At 41.8% G+C, this 10790-nt stretch overlaps 1 protein-coding gene across 3 annotated transcripts in view; it reads right to left on the bottom strand.

The window, feature by feature from the left end:
- Nucleotides 1-7390: 7390 nt before the first annotated feature.
- The window catches only part of LOC139750924 (uncharacterized), a 109954-nt gene continuing 106554 nt past the window's right edge, over nucleotides 7391-10790 (bottom strand). For 2 of the 3 annotated variants that reach the window (XM_071665823.1, XM_071665822.1), the window contains exon 18: nucleotides 7391-10729. The gene's annotated coding sequence lies outside the window, so the exon portion shown is untranslated. The remainder of the gene's footprint in view (nucleotides 10730-10790) is intronic. The other variant, XM_071665824.1, reaches the window with a different exon arrangement.

Genomic DNA, 10790 nt, shown 5'->3' with positions numbered 1-10790 from the left:
TGAGAGAGCTTGGGAAGTGAGTCAGTTGTTGTTCGCTGATGATACAGCGCTGGTGGCTGATTCATGTGAGAAACTGCAGAAGCTGGTGACTGAGTTTGGTAAAGTGTGTGGAAGAAGAAAGTTAAGAGTAAATGTGAATAAGAGCAAGGTTATTAGGTACAGTAGGGTTGAGGGTCAAGTCAATTGGGAGGTGAGTTTGAATGGAGAAAAACTGGAGGAAGTGAAGTGTTTTAGATATCTGGGAGTGGATCTGGCAGCGGATGGAACCATGGAGGCGGAAGTGGATCATAGGGTGGGGGAGGGGGCGAAAATTCTGGGGGCCTTGAAGAATGTGTGGAAGTCGAGAACATTATCTCGGAAAGCAAAAATGGGTATGTTTGAAGGAATAGTGGTTCCAACAATGTTGTATGGTTGCGAGGCGTGGGCTATGGATAGAGTTGTGCGCAGGAGGATGGATGTGCTGGAAATGAGATGTTTGAGGACAATGTGTGGTGTGAGGTGGTTTGATCGAGTGAGTAACGTAAGGGTAAGAGAGATGTGTGGAAATAAAAAGAGCGTGGTTGAGAGAGCAGAAGAGGGTGTTTTGAAGTGGTTTGGGCACATGGAGAGAATGAGTGAGGAAAGATTGACCAAGAGGATATATTTGTCGGAGGTGGAGGGAACGAGGAGAAGAGGGAGACCAAATTGGAGGTGGAAAGATGGAGTGAAGAAGATTTTGTGTGATCGGGGCCTGAACATGCAGGAGGGTGAAAGGAGGGCAAGGAATAGAGTGAATTGGAGCGATGTGGTATACCGGGGTTGACGTGCTGTCAGTGGATTGAATCAAGGCATGTGAAGCGTCTGGGGTAAACCATGGAAAGCTGTGTAGGTATGTATATTTGCGTGTGTGGACGTATGTATATACATGTGTATGGGGGGGGTTGGGCCGTTTCTTTCGTCTGTTTCCTTGCGCTACCTCGCAAACGCGGGAGACAGCGACAAAGTATAAAAAAAAAAAAAAAAAATATATATATATATATATATATATATATATATATATATATATATATATATATATATATATATATATATATATATTCAGATTGGGGAAGGGCAGTGTGGTTTCAGAAGCGGTAGAGGATGTGTGGATTAGGTGTTTGCTTTGAAGAATGTATGTGAGAAATACTTAGAAAAGCAAATGGATTTGTATGTAGCATTTATGCATCTGGAGAAGGCATATGATAGAGTTGATAGAGATGCTCTGTGGAAGGTATTAACAATATATGGTGTGGGAGGCAAGTTGTTAGAAGCAGTGAAAAGTTTTTATCGAGGATGTACGGCATGTGTACGTGTAGGAAGAGAGGAAAGTGATTGGTTCTCAGTGAATGTTGGTTTGCGGCAGGGGTGTGATGTCTCCATGGTTGTTCAATTTGTTGATGGATGGGGTTGTTAGGGAAGTGAATGCAAGAGTTTTGTTAAGTGGGGCATTTATGCAGTCTGTTGTGGATGAGAGAGCTTGGGAAGTGAGTCAGTTGTTGTTTGCTGATGATGCAGCGCTGGTGGCTGATTCGTGAGAGAAACTGCAGAAGCTGGTGACTGACTTTGGTAAAGTGTGTGAGAGAAGAAAGCTGAGAGTAAATTTGAATAAGAGTAAGGTTATTACGTACAGTAGGGTTGAGGGTCAAGTCAATTGGGAGGTAAGTTTGGAGAAAAACTGGAGGAAGTGAAGTGTTTTAGATATCTGGGAGTGGATTTGGCAGTGGATGGAACCATGGAAGCGGAAGTAAGTCACACAGTGGGGGAGGGGGCGAAAGTTCTGGGAGCGTTGAAGAATGCGTGGAAGTCGAGAACATTATCTCGGAAAGCAAAAATGGGTATGTTTGAAGGAATAGTGGTTCCAACAATGTTATATGGTTACGAGGCATTGGCTATATATAGAGTAGTGCAGAGGAGGGTGGACGTGCTGGAAATGAGATGTTTGAGCACTATATGTGGTGTGAGGTGGTTTGATCGAGTAAATAATAAAAGGGTAAGAGAGATGCGTGGTAATAAAAAGAGTGTGGTTGAGAGAGCAGAAGAGAGTGCTTTGAAATAGTTTGGTCACATGGAGAGAACAAGTGAGGAAAGATTGACCAAGAGGATATATGTTTCAGAGGTGGAGGGAACAAGAAGGAAGTGGGAGGCCAAATTGGAGGTGGAAAGATAGAGTGAAAAAGATTTTGAGTGATTGGGGCCTGAACATGCAGGAGGGTGAAAGGCGTGCAATGAATAATGAATAGAGTGAATTGGAACGATGTGGTTTACCGGGGTCAATGGATTGAACCAGAGCATGTGAAGCGTCTGGGGTAAACCAGGGTAAATCAAGGAAAGTTCTGTGGGGCCTGGATGTGGAAAGGGAGCTGTGGTTTCAGTGCATTATACATGACAGTTAGAGACTGAGTGTGAACGAATGTGGCCTTTGTTGTCTTTTCCTAGCGCTACCTAGCGCACATGCGGAGGGAGGGGGTTGTTATGTCATGTGTGGTGAGGTGGCGATGGGAATGAATAAAGGCAAACAGTATGAATTATGTACATGTGTATAAATGTATATGTGCGTGTATATATGTATACGTTGAGATGTACAAGTATGTATATTTGCGTGTGTGGACGAGTATGTATATACATGTGTGTGGGTTGGGCCATTCTTTCGTCTGTTTCCTTGTGCTAACTCGCTAACGCGGGAGACACCGATAGAGCAAAATAAATAATATATATATATCCCTGGGGATAGGGGAGAAAGAATACTTCCCACGTATTCCCTGCGTGTCGTAGAAGGCGACTAAAAGGGGAGGGAGCGGGGGGCTGGAAATCCTCCCCTCTCGTTTTTTTTTAATTTTCCAAAAGAAGGAACAGAGAATTGGGCCAGGTGAGGGTATTCCCTCAAAGGCCCAGTCCTCTGTTCTGAACGCTACCTCGCTAATGCGGTAAATGGCGAATAGTTTGAAAGAAAAAGAGAAAAAAAAAAAAAAAAATATATATATGTATATATATATATATATATATATATATATATATATATATATATATATATATCTTATCCCTGGGGATAGGGGAGAAAGAATATTTCCCAAGTATTCCCTGCGTGTCGTAGAAGGCGACTAAAAGGGAAGGGAGCGGGGGGCTGGAAATCCTCCCCTCGTTTTTTTTTTTTTCTTTTTCCCAAAGACGGAACAGAGAAGGGGGCCAGATGAGGATAATCCCTCAAAGGCCCAGTCCTCTGTTCTTAACGCTACCTCGCTAACGCGGGAAATGGCGAATAGTATGAAAGAAATCCTCCCCTCTCGTTTTTTTATTTTTCCAAAAGAAGGGACAGAGAAGGGGGCCAAGTGAGGATATTCCCTCAAAGGCCCAGTCCTCTGTTCTTAGCGCTACCTCGCTAACATGGGAGATGGCGAATAGTATGAAAGAAAGATATATATATATATATATATATATATATATATATATATATATATATATATATATATATATATATATATATATATTATTATTATATTATTTTGCTTTGTCGCTCTCTCCCGCATTTGCGAGGTAGCGCAAGGAAACAGACGAGAGAAATTGCCCAACCCACCCCCATACACATGTATATACATACACGTCCACACACGCAAATATACATACCCATACATCTCAATGTACACATATATATACACACACAGACACATACATATATACACATGCACACAATTCACATTGGCTGCCTTTATTCATTCCCATTGCAACCTCGCCACACATGGAATAACATCCCCCTCCCCCCTCATGTGTGCGAGGTAGCGCTTGGAAAGGACAAAAAGGCCCCATCTGTTCACACTCAGTCGCTAGCTGTCATGCAATAATGCCCGAAACCACAGCTCCCTTTCCACATCCAGGCCCCACACAACTTTCCATGGTCTACCCAGACGCTTCACATGCCCTGATTCAATCCATTGACAGCACGTCGACCCCGGTATACCACATCGATCCAATTCACTCTATTCCTTGCTCGCCTTTCACCCTCCTGCATGTTCAGGCTCCGATCACTCAAAATCTTTTTCACTCCATCTTTCCACCTCCAATTTGGTCTCCCACTTCTCCTCGTTCCCTCCACCTCCGACACATACATCCTCTTGGTCAATCTTTCCTCACTCATTCTCTCCATGTGCCCAAACCATTTCAAAACACACTCTTCTGCTCTCTCAACCATACTCTTTTTATTTCCACACATCTCTCTTACCTTTACATTACTTACTCGATCAAACCACCTCACACCACATATTGTCCTCAAACATCTCATTTCCAGCACATCCACCATTCTGTGCACAACTCTATCCATAGCCCACACCTCACAACCATACAACATTGAAGGAACCACTGTTCCTTCAAACATAGCCATTTTTGCTTTCCGAGATAATGTTCTCGACTTCCACACATTCTTCAATGTTCCCAGGATTCTCGCCCCCTCCCCCACCCTATGATTCACTTCCGCTTCCATGGTTCCATCCGCTGCCAGATCCACTCCCAGATATCTAAAACACTTTACTTCCTCCAGTTTTTCTCCATTCAAACTTACCTTCCAATTGACTTGACCCTCAACCCTACTGTACCTAATAACCTTGCTCTTATTCACATTTATTTACTCTTAACTTTCTTTCACACACTTCACCAAACTCAGTCACCAGCTTCTGCAGTTTCTCACATGAATCAGCCACCAGCGCTGTATCATCAGCTAACAACAACTGACTCACTTCCCAAGCTCTCTCATCCACAACAGACTTCATACTTGCCCCTTTCCAAAACTCTTGCATTCACCTCCCTAACAACCCCATCCATAAACAAATTAAACAACCATGGAGACATCACACACCCCTGCCGCAAACCTACATTCACTGAGAACCAATCACTTTCCTCTCTTCCTACACGTACACATGCCTTACATCCTCGATAAAAACTTTTCACTGGTTCTAACAACTTGCCTCCCACACTATATATTCTTATATATATATATATATATATATGGTATTGCAGTGGAACTTATTAAAAAAAGGGGTGACTGTATTATTGACTGGTTGGTAAGGCTATTTAATGTATGTATGACTCATGTTGAGGTGCCTGAGGATTGGCGGAATGCGTGCATAGTGCCATTGTACAAAGGCAAAGGGGATAAGAGTGAGTGCTCAAATTACAGAGGTATAAGTTTGTTGAGTATTCCTGGTAAATTATATGGGACGGTATCAATTGAGAGGGTGAAGGCATGTACAGAGCATCAGATTGGGGAAGAGCAGTGTGGTTTCAGAAGTGGTAGAGGATGTGTGGATCAGGTGTTTGCTTTGAAGAATGTATGTGAGAAATACTTAGAAAAGCAAATGGATTTATATGTAGCATTTATGGATCTGGAGAAGGCATATGATAGAGTTGATAGAGATGCTCTGTGGAAGGTATTAACAATATATGGTGTGGGAGGCAAGTTGTTAGAAGCAGTGAAAAGTTTTTATCGAGAATGTAAGGCATGTGTACGTGTAGGAAGAGAGGAAAGTGATTGGTTCTCAGTGAATGTAGCTTTGCGGCAGGGGTGGGTGATGTCTCCATGGTTGTTTAATTTCTTTATGGATGGGGTTGTTAGGGAGGTGAATGCAAGAATTTTGGAAAGAGGGGCAAGTATGAAGTCTGTTGGGGATGAGAGAGCTTGGGAAGTGAGTCAGTTGTTGTTCGCTGATGATACAGCGCTGGTGGCTGATTCATGTGAGAAACTGCAGAAGCTGGTGACTGAGTTTGGTAAAGTGTGTGAAAGAAGAAAGTTAAGAGTAAATGTGAATAAGAGCAAGGTTATTAGGTACAGTAGGGTTGAGGGTCAAGTCAATTGGGAGGTAAGTTTGAATGGAGAAAAACTGGAGGAAGTAAAGTGCTTTAGATATCTGGGAGTGGATCTGGCAGTGGATGGAACCATGGAAGCGGAAGTGGATCATAGGGTGGGGGAGGGGGCGAAAATCCTGGGAGCCTTGAAGAATGTGTGGAAGTCGAGAACATTATCTCGGAAAGCAAAAATGGGTATGTTTGAAGGAATAGTGGTTCCAACAATGTTGTATGGTTGCAAGGCGTGGGCTATGGATAGAGTTGTGCGCAGGAGGATGGATGTGCTGGAAATGAGATGTTTGAGGACAATGTGTGGTGTGAGGTGGTTTGATCGAGTAAGTAACGTAAGGGTAAGAGAGATGTGTGGAAATAAAAAGAGCGTGGTTGAGAGAGCAGAAGAGGGTGTTTTGAAATGGTTTGGGCACATGGAGAGAATGAGTGAGAAAAGATTGACCAAGAGGATATATGTGTTGGAGGTGGAGGGAACGAGGAGAAGTGGGAGACCAAATTGGAGGTGGAAAGATGGAGTGAAAAAGATTTTGTGTGATCGGGGCCTGAACATGCAGGAGGGTGAAAGGAGAGCAAGGAATAGAGTGAATTGGATCGATGTGGTATACCGGGGTTGACGTGCTGTCAGTGGATTGAATCAGGGCATGTGAAGCGTCTGGGGTAAACCATGGAAAGCTGTGTAGGTATGTATATTTGCGTGTGTGGACGTATGTATATTCATGTGTATGGGGGTGGGTTGGGCCATTTCTTTCGTCTGTTTCCTTGCACTACCTCGCAAACGCGGGAGACAGCGACAAAGCAAAAAAAAAAAAAAAAAAAATATATATATATTCAAAATTGCTTGCCTTCATCCATTCCTATCACTACCCCGCCACACAGAATATAGCATCCTTATCCTCCGCTTCAACAAGGTAGCGGCAGGAGAACAGTAAAAAAAAGGCCACATTCGTTCACACTCAGGTTCTAGCTGTCATGTATAATGCATTGAAACCACACCTCACTATCCACATCCAGGTTTACCCCAGGCGCTTCACATGCCCTGGTTCAATCCACTGACAGCACACTGACCCTGGTATACCAAATCGTTCCAATTCACTCTATTCATTACACGCCCAACATCCATCATCATCGCCCCCAGATCCTTCGCTCCCTCCCCCAACCTGTGACTCACTTCCTCTTCCATGGTTCCATCCGCTGCGAAGTCCACTCCCAGATATCTAAAACATCTCATTCCTCCAGTTTTCTCCATTCAAATTTACCTCTCAATTAACTTGTCCCTCAACCCTGCTGAACCTAATAACCTTGCTCTTATTCACGTTTACTCTCAGCTTTCTTCTTTCACACGCTTAACCAAACTCGGTACCAACTTTTGCAGTTTCTCACCCGAATCAGCCACTATCGCTCTACCATCAGCGAACAACAACTGACTCACTTCCCAAGCCCTTTCATCCACAACAAACTGCAAACTTGCCCCCCCCCCCCTCCAAAACTCTTGCATTCACCTCACTAACAACCCCATCCATAAACAAATTAAACAACCATGGAGACATCACGAATCCCTGCCGCAAACCAACATTCACTAGGAACCAATCACTTTCCTCTCTTCCTACTCGTACATATGCCTTACATAAATGGTAAAAAATTCACTGCTTCTATCAACTTACCTCCCACACCATATGCTCTTAAAATCTTCCACAAAGCATCTGTATCAACCATATTGTATGCCTTCTCCAGATCCATAAATGCTACATACAAATCCATTTGTTTTTTGAGTATTTCTCGCACACATTTTTCAAAGCAAACACCTGATCCACACAACTTCTACCACTTCTGAAACCACACTGCTGTTCCCCAATCTGATGCTCTGTACATGACTACCCTCTCAATGGATACCCTTTCATATAATTTCCCAGAAATACTCAACAAACTTATGCCTCTGTAATTTGAACACTCACATTTATCCCCTTTGCCTTTGTACAATGGCACTATGCATACATTCTGCCAAACCTCATGTACTTCACCATGATCCATGCACACACTGAATATCCTTGCCAACCATACAACAACACAGTCACCCCTTTTTTATATAAATATAATGTATATTGGTAATTAAGAAGTGCACATTCTCTAAATGTAAGAACATTGTTTATCATGGCAAAGTTGAAAATGATTGTCTTTGGCATATGAAGTAGGAATGGAAATAGTATGTTGGGATATTTGAAAAGATCTTTACACAGATCTTTACAAGAAAGTCATCGAACATCACAGATTTATTTCTTTTTTTACTACAGCAAATGTGGTCAAGATGGGATTGTCCCCTGAAGTTTATGAAAGTGCGATCCTCATAATCCAGGCAGGACATACTGAAGAGAATGTCTCTGGTGTGTCCGCTTTAGAATGGGTCTGGTGACTGTATATGCAAGTTCTTCAAGGACTACAAAATGTGTCTGTGTGTATGACTGACTGACCTGAAATTATGGGCTAGTGCCATGTAGGTGTGGTGACTGTTATATCAACGTCAGTGCATGCTATATGTAACTGGTTAAGATGAAAAAGGGAAGGGTATACATATACTTTGCACTAACTGCAGTTAACAATGGTATAAGTAGCAAGGACAAGCTGTCTTTAACACAGACACATACAGTACAACAAACCTTATCCCTGAGTAGAACAACAAAACTCTCCAAATTCACTTTTTCCAGAAATTATCTGGTACCAGGAAGTCGGGACAGACCCCGTTTTTGATGCCCGGAGATGGCGGCGTCAGAAGCGAAGGAACAAGTAAGTTCTGAAATATATCCAGCGATGATCAGTCCTGCTGGAGTGGCTGTTGGGGTAGTATGATCCTGGTCAAGTGCGAGTCAGATGTATAACGTATGAAAATCGTGTTATGGTCTGGATGGGAGTGAGTTACATAGCTGTGTGCCTGTATGATGGGCAGTAAACTAATCACTACACCACAGAGGTTTATGATAAATTATGGTTGTCAGTTATTAAAGGGTTGTTCTCGGGATAATGATCCTCGTTCCTACTTGCAAAGATTTACTTACTTATATATATTTATGGGGATGATGTCAACATATTCACAGTTTTGACTGAATTTTTATGACTACCGAGATTTTGACATTCTTATTATCTTGAACTGTGTATCTTATTCGTGCTTTGGGACATTAATGTTGCATATATGTGGTATGTTGTGATGGTAGTAATGTACAAAAGTAAAAGTATATATTCAATAAGGCAAAAGGAGGTATGATTTTATTCTCAGTTGTAAGCAGCAGCCAGGAATTTCATTGTATTTAGGATAGTTTTATCAGTTCTCGAGGGATGGTATGGCTACTAGAGCTGCATGATCCTCGTTCCTGCCTATCATCTGAGAGTTGTGAGAAGATAAAGTTCATAAGTGTAGGTAGCCTGTTGTAAAATGGTACATTCTGTTTAAGAGGTACATAGCTGTGTCCCTGTCCACGTATGATTATGTTTGCATCTAACTTGCGTAATGTTTCATTGTTCTGTTGAATGTCGTTCACCAGTTCAGTAGGCAGTCGCTAAATCAAATATAATATTCATTTATTGTATTATCTTACAATAAATCGCTACACCAGGATTTGTAAGTGGCAGATATGTTCTTTATAAAACTGGTCCTACATTTTAGTGGTGCACTTTCTCAAAGTATGCAAGACATACACAGTATATTACAATGCGATGATACCTGAGTAATATACACAATGATTCTACTTTGTCACACTTGACTAATATACACAGAATGATAAAAGGCAATCCTGGATTATAATGAGGATAAGAAGAGGCAATCCTGGATTATAACGAGGATAATGGGCAATCCTGGATGATATCAAGAATAAAATGAGACAATCCTGGATTATACCGAGCATAAGAAGAGGCAATCCTTAAATATAACGAGTTATCCTTCTTTAAATTCAAGTAGAGCATGGCTTTTTATTCCCTTATGACTTGATTTTATTTTCTTGTCAATATTTGTTGTTTCCAGTATTAGCACCATGAGGAGACTAAGAAAAGGCCTTGTTCGCTTATTCTTTAGCTGCCACGTGTAATCCATCGAAACCACAGCCAGGTTACACACACCTTTCCCTGGTTTCCTCCAGCTGTTTCATCTGCCTTGGTTCAGTCCACTGAGAGCATGTCAACCGCTGTACATGTTACCACATTACTCCAATTCAATCTATCCCGTGCATGTCTTTCACCCTCCTGCATATTCTGACACTAGCATTTAAAATTATTCATCCCATCCTTCCATCTTCCCTTACACAACCCTCTTCACCAACCTTTCCTACCTGAATTCTCTCTTTGAGTACAAAGCGCTTCAGTGCACTCATCAGCTGTCAGCCATACTCTCCTTACTACACCTTCTCTCCCCTCTCACTGCTGACTATCAGCCATCCACACACCACACATTCTCCTCTGACAACTAACTTCCAACAAAAACACTATCATCTACAGCCCGTGCCTTGCATTTAATACATCATTTAGACTACTATACCTTCAAACACCATTTCCACCCTCTCTTTCCCTACACTTCTCAATCTTTGCCCTTTACATGCCAATGGGGAAATGGAAACGCTATCCTAACTCTGCAAAATTCCAACAAACATTGAAGACGTATTCACATTCCACACCAATAAAGAGGCAAAGAAAAAAAAGCCAGTAATAGTGTTTTATTATATCTTTTTCCTTGGTATATCTAAAACTTCTTCTACCTTCATTTGGAAGTGGAAGTAGGTTCAACCTTCACTTTAAGGACATAAAAAATAAAATTCTTTTTAAAAAAATCTATTTATTTTCCAAAAATAAGAGCTGCCATGGGTTCTAGATTACCTCTTCTACAACCTGAAAACTAATGGTAAGTTGATGAGAGATTAATGGTCAAAATCCAACACTTTTGCTCTAACAAAATG

Source organism: Panulirus ornatus, chromosome 10, assembly GCF_036320965.1.
Source record: "Panulirus ornatus isolate Po-2019 chromosome 10, ASM3632096v1, whole genome shotgun sequence".
In the NCBI taxonomy this organism is placed as follows: Eukaryota; Metazoa; Arthropoda; class Malacostraca; order Decapoda; family Palinuridae; genus Panulirus; species Panulirus ornatus.
This window is presented reverse-complemented; position numbering and strand designations above follow the sequence as displayed.